At 43.6% G+C, this 6,587-nt stretch overlaps 1 pseudogene; it reads right to left on the minus strand.

Moving 5' to 3' along the window:
- Positions 1 to 2,447: 2,447 nt before the first annotated feature.
- LOC104671294 lies at positions 2,448 to 3,037 on the minus strand (annotated as a pseudogene).
- Positions 3,038 to 6,587: the final 3,550 nt, after the last annotated feature.

Raw genomic sequence — 6,587 nt, forward strand, 5'->3', positions numbered from 1 at the left:
ATCACTATCTTTACTTTTCCTCCCGTATTGTCCCAAAGTAGTTACCAGAGTTAGGGGCTAAGCAGCCACCGCATCATTATCACTATGTACATATTGCTCATTGTTGAGAAAAACAGCGTAATGTGCTCTTACTTCCTATCCTGTACTTCCTTCTGCCCTGAAATTAATGATTGCCTAACCAGCCTTCCCTCTTGTTTTTTTCACTTTTGCTTTATCTTCAATGAACTTCTCTCCAAATGCCCCAAATCTGGCAATAACCTATTATTATTTTTAAGAGAAGGGACCTCACTGTGGTGGCCAGGCTGGTCTGGAAATGTTGGACTCAAGCCAACCTCTTGCTTTTAGCTTCCTGAGTAGCTGGGACTGCAGACATGAGCCATTCCACCCACCTAACCTATTAATATTTTTATCGTTTTTTTTTTTTTTTTTTTTTTAAGCCAGCTCCATAGCTGGAATATTTCCTGTGTTGGATCCTATTTGCTGGATCCGTGTCATTCTCTGGTTTGTCTCCTCCTTCACTTTGCGGGAGTATTTTCTCCAATAGTTTCCCAAGAAAGGGTCCATGGAGGTAACCCCTGAGTCTTTGCTTGCCTAAAAATGTATGATTTTACCTTCACCCTTGATTATTTGGCTGAATATAGATTTATCTGTTGAAAATAACTTTCTTTCTAGAATTCTGAAGGCATGCTTCCATTGTTTTCAGCTTCTTTTTCGAGGCAGGGTCTCTTCTGTCACCCAGGCTGGAGTGCAGTGGCGCAATCACAACTCCCTGCAGCCGTGACCGCGCAGGCTCAATTCATCCACCTCAGCCCCTGAGCAGATGGGACTACAGGTGGGCACCACAGTGCCCAGCTAACTTTTGTATTTTTTGTAGAGACGGGGCTTCACCATGTTGCCCAAGCTGGTCTCAAGGGATCTGCCTGTCTCTGCCTCCCAAAATGCTGAGCCAATGTGTTACAGGCGTGAGCCACTGTGCCTGGCCAGTTTTTCTTTTACTCTCTCTCTTCTTCCTTCATTTCTCAAAGGCATCTCAAACTCAATAGGCCCAAAACCAAAGTCAAACTCCACCAGAATATCCTGCTACTTCCAACCTTAAAATATATCTTAAATCACAGTGTCTTACTACAGGCAACCTTCTGGTTCAAACTACCACGATCTCTCACTTTAACTTAGAATTGGTTTTCCTGCTTCTGTATTTTTTTACATCATAAAATATTTCAAATAAACCATATGTGGCTTTATACTTTTTACTACATAAAAAGAATAAAGGTCTGCTAGGTGCGGTGGCTCACGCCTGTAATCCCAGCACTTTGGGAGGCTGAGGCGGGCGTATCACTTGAGGTCACGAGTTCAAGACCAGCCTAACCAACATGGTGAAACTTCGTCTCCACCAAAACCACAAAATTAGCTGGGTGTCGTGGTACGCGCCTGTAGTCCCAGCTACTTGGGAGCCTGAGGCAGGAGAATCGCTTGAACCCGGGAAGTCGGAGGTTGCAGTGAGCTGAGGTCGCGCCATTCCACTCTGTCTGGGTAACAAGAGTGAAACTCTTCCAAAAAAAAAAAAAGATATGAAGAGGTTATATACTTAAACATGGAATAGCTTTAAGTGTTTGCCATTCACTGTTCCCAGGCATGCCAGCAGCTTCTTACTGCAAACACCTGGGACTTGCTATAGGGCAGCTGGAGTACGTTCCACCCACACACAGCACAGGGAGCTGACAACCAAGGAGTGGAGGATCAATACTCCAGCTTTCTCCCCTCCGTTTCCCTGTATCTCAGCAGTACGGAGCTTGATACCGATGAGAACCTGCTCACTGACTTTAAACTGCTTTTCTTACCTTCTGAGTTTCATTTCTCCATACCTCAATTGATGATTTCTGGTAAGACCTAGGAAATAAACTGCTTTCACTGAAATTTCAGTCTTGGAACCTGCTTTGGGTTCCCCAAAAGACAGAAATATATTCATTTTCCCATCACTGGACTTCCAGGTTGTTTTCAATTTTCCACTGTTACAAACAAGGCTGCAACATTTGTCTACAAACCTCTAGATATACACGTAGGAAGATTTCAGTATTTTCCACTAGTGAAACTGCTCAGTTGGAGGGTATGTGCATCTTCATCTTTAATAAATACTACCGACATTTGAAAAGCCCGACAATGTCAAGGACTGGCCAGAGTCCCATGTGCGATGGGTGTGGAATGGCAGCTCACTGTAGCAGGTGTGGGGACTCAGTTGGGGTCTTGGAGAGGCACTTAGTTACAGCAAGAATGTTTCATAAATGGTATCTAATATATTCAAGACTAGTGTGGGATAAAAGCATGTTGCTTAGAAATAATTATTCATAGATCCAAAGTCAACAAAAGTCTTTTTCTTCTCGTGTAAAAATACATAATTTTTTCCAGAGGGAGGGGAAACAACTTAAAATAAACCAGAAAACACCTTCATATTAATCATTCTTCTCATATACTTCAAATTTGAACTTAACGTCTTTCTCCTCCTGGACATCAGAGAGAACACCTGGGTATTCTGGCAGAAGTTTATATTTTTCCAAATCAATTTCTGGAAAAACTGTGTCACTTTCAAAGTCCCGCATGATCCTTGTCACAAATAGTTTAAGATGGTTTGGGTGATTCATGGCTTCCTTATAAACAGAACTGCCACCAACTATCCAAATCATCTCTACTTTATTTGCTAATTCTGGTTGTTCAGTAAGTTTTAAGATATCATCCAGACTTCTGGCAAGAGAATGAGCTCCTTGTGGAGGTTCCTTGAGTTCTCTGCTGAGAACTAAATTAATTCTATCCTTTAAAGGTCGATTCTTCTCAGGAATGGAGAACCGGATCTTCCTACACGTAACAGCAGATTCTGTTTACCTTCTAGTGAAGAGTCTGTGTCATTCTCTGGAAATACCTGAATTCATTCCTGAGCGGCGGCCAGGGCAGGTCCCCGTTCTTGCTAATGCCCATGTTCTGGGACACAGCGACGATGCAGTTTAGCAAACGAACCATGACAGCAGCGGTGAGCACCTCCGAGTCCGCTCGCTACACAAGAACGCGCGGCCAAGATTGACCGGAAGGTTTTTACTCTGAACCTGGAGGATGAGCAATGACACCTCTCTCTCCACCTCAAAGCTCCTCCTGAGCATTCACCTCCTGGGAGAAGGGGCAGCGCAGCAGCGCCACCTGGTGGTCATACGCTTCCCTTTGCAGATCACTCACAGCCCTGAGACCCTCCTCTCCTTTCCATGCACCTGGGATTTCTTCACTGGACACCAGCCTGAGTCAAGTTTCCTGTAAAGCAAGAGAAGCGCACAGGGCTTGCTCATGGAGTCCCTGCACAAAGTGGCCGTGGGGGCTGCGATGGACACTGCATGGGCACAGCAATTGAGCCACCACTCACCAAGGCTGACCTGGCAGCTGCCACTGCTGAGGGTCCAGCCAACCAAAAGCAGCTGTTTTATTTTGGACGGAGAAATAAAACAGGGAATGGTAATTAAGAATAAAATAACATTATGATAGATAAATATGCCACTAAAGATATAGTAGCAGTTTAAATAATTTTGAGACTATGAACAAGATTATGTCAATGGGGAGAACTTATTACAAGTAGAGAAAGCTGGAGGATTGCTCCTCCCCTCCTTGGTTGTCAGCTCCCTGTCCTGTGTGTGGGTGGAACATCCTCCAGCTGCTCTATAGCAAAAGATGGTGGGGGGAGGAATGGTGTCATCTCCACCTTTGGCGAGATCCATGTCACCGTGTTCAAGGGAAGGGCCATGAACTCCCCATGCAGAGAGGAGGCTGTGGCTGTGAAGGTGCCTGTGGGAGAGGTGAGGACCCGCTCCCTCTACACTGATGGCCAAGAGCCTGCAGACGGCGGGGAAGGCTTCCCCTCAGCTGTGTCCTATCAGGCTTTTCCAAGAGTCAAGGAGTAGACCTGCATTTGCCTCTGCTGATGTGAGCTGCACACACACCTAGAAGTGAGGTCACCCCTGCTGGGGGTCCTAGGTCTGCTGGTTGTTCTGGGTGCTCAGAGGGAAGATGGGGAGGGGACTATGTGCAAAACAGTAACCATACTCTATAAATTATTTTTTCCTTAATCTTTGTGTCATAAAATAAAATGTAGGACTCCAGAAGGAAAAAGAAACGGTCTAAAATTTGTGTCCTTGAATAAAAAGTGAACACCCATTAACCACCAGGGATAGACGTTTGTGGAGCAAACCAGAAGCCCCATCATTTGCCCCAGCTCAGCAATAAACTCTTTCCTCCCCCAAATGAAAATACATCCTGACTTTCATGATCATCACTTCTTTGTTCTATTTTATACTTTTATCATCCAAAATTATAATTTAGTTTTACCTTTAGAAATATGCTTTTGTTCTGTTATTCTATAGATTCTTTCTTGAATTTATATCGTATGGTAGAGCTTCCCATAGTGTGCAGTTTGCTGATTGCTCCCCAAGCCATTGTTTAATATGTATTTTTATTATCTGTATTGCCTCTAAATTGGTAATTGGCTATGGAGGCTAGCTCATATTCAGGCTTGGTTTCTTTGTCACTTGTACTTGTTTGATGGTACTGTAATGTGTTCTTCCATCAAGAGGAAGAACCTGACATTAGTTTTTTGTTTTATTGTGTTGTTAATTGCCATTGCTGTTCAATGGTTAAATTCGTTAACTCATGATGGTTTGCAAAAGAGTTATTATAGTCTCGGTCTCTCATTCCTTCCTTAATTATTATCCGAATAATTTCTAAGTCAGAGATTCACGCTCCTCTACTGTTTGTTTACTACTAGAAATTTGTTAACCAGAGACTAAGCCAAGCATCTACTCACCTATGACCCAGCAATAGCACTTTTAGTTATCAACCAGTAGAAATGCTTGTATGTGTGTGCCAAAATATATGAAAATATTATTCATAGCAGCACGACTTGTAAAATCTGGATACAACACCATTGTCTATCAATAGTGAAGGGACAGGAAATATGAGCAATTTATAAAGTGGGAAACATATCAAGACCACATCTCAAAAGCAACAACAACAAAAAATCCACGTTTGCTTGTGGTAATCTCCTGAGTCCGTGAAATAAGTAGACATTGGGGCCTTAGCAATGCAGAGATAGGTGGAATCAAGACATATTCCTCTTGCATTCCACACATCACAGGCACAAAATACACATAAGAAGGGCTTTCTTGAACAAAAAAAAAAAAGAGAGAGAGAGAGAGAGACAGCATATGGCTATGTGGCAGATTCTTTTATGAGAAGACCTTGAAAATACATAGCTGGCAAGTTAGACTGATACCATTAGCCCCAGGAAGCAGCAAATGGGTCTTGACAGGAATAGATCCTCACCCTGGAGTGGGCTTTGTTCAGCTGGTGGTAGGTGTGTTACCAAACTAAACTGGGGTCCACTCACCTGGGATGTTGCAATAAAAGCAAACATCCACACTGAGACTGTAGTGGGAGAAAGGAGGGCATTTATGTGCAGGGCGCCAAACAAGGAGAATCGGGCAACTCACGCTAACCTCCCAATCATTTTGATGGCTCACAAACAAGGATTTTCAAAGGCAGGGGCAAATTTCAGGAAAGCAGAGTTACAGGCAACATCATAAATCAATGCATAGAAGTGATACACTGCTTCGGCCTTAAAAGGTGGAAAATCCTGTTGAGGAAGCTTACAGGTCTTAGGTAGATTTAAAGATTCTCTGATTTGTGACAGATAAGGAAGCAAAGCTTCCTTACACAGCTTCCTTACACAATTGGGGGAGTAGGAGGAATGTTCAGGCCTGGCCTGTGGCCTTGACTCTCTCCAGTCCCCTCAGGAAGAAATTTAGAACAAAGAACGGCGGTCAGAGTTCAGTCCTCAGTTTCCCCTTTATAAGGTCTCCCTGTCAGTGGATCTATTAGGTGGGATCCTGTGTTTCTGAAAAACAACTCAGGGACGTATGTTAAGATGTTTTTAGTTTCTGTAGAGAATCAAACATCCTGTGACTCTAACTTCCTTGGCTATTGTTTTAAGCTTTCATTACCTTCTTGTTCATAAGGTCACTCACTTGCTTTTTAGGGCTGGCTAGGTGCCTGGAATTTCTCTTGAAGGAACTGAAGGCTTTTCTTTATTTCCAGGTCAGAGGCCCTGGCAGGCTTCTAAGAGAGGTTCCTCCTTTATCTCAGATGCAAATGCTCGGAGTGCTACAAAGAACTTGAATGGGAGGTACTGCAACCATGTGGACCACTGAGTCACATTTCTTTACACCAGAAAATGCACCGGCTCAAAATGTCCAACAATGGTCAGAGAGACACCTTCCTCAAAGGAAGAGTTCCATAGAAAATTAAAATAGCCAATTGAAACATTGGGTATATAAAGCAAGAGTGGGGAAACAAGCACGAAGGGTGGGCTTATACACCTTCATGAGTGTGCTCACACTTGACATGAGAGTACCCTCTCTTTTCCTGGTGGATCAGGGAAAGGTGCTGGTGTGATCTACATATATTCCTTCCCCTGGTGGGAGGACACTGGAATGATGACTGTAATTCACCTCAACTTGCTTTTCTCATCCCTGATACAGTGGTCCCAGGACTAGGGATGCAAA

Source organism: Rhinopithecus roxellana, chromosome 4, assembly GCF_007565055.1.
Source record: "Rhinopithecus roxellana isolate Shanxi Qingling chromosome 4, ASM756505v1, whole genome shotgun sequence".
Classification (NCBI taxonomy): Eukaryota; Metazoa; Chordata; class Mammalia; order Primates; family Cercopithecidae; genus Rhinopithecus; species Rhinopithecus roxellana.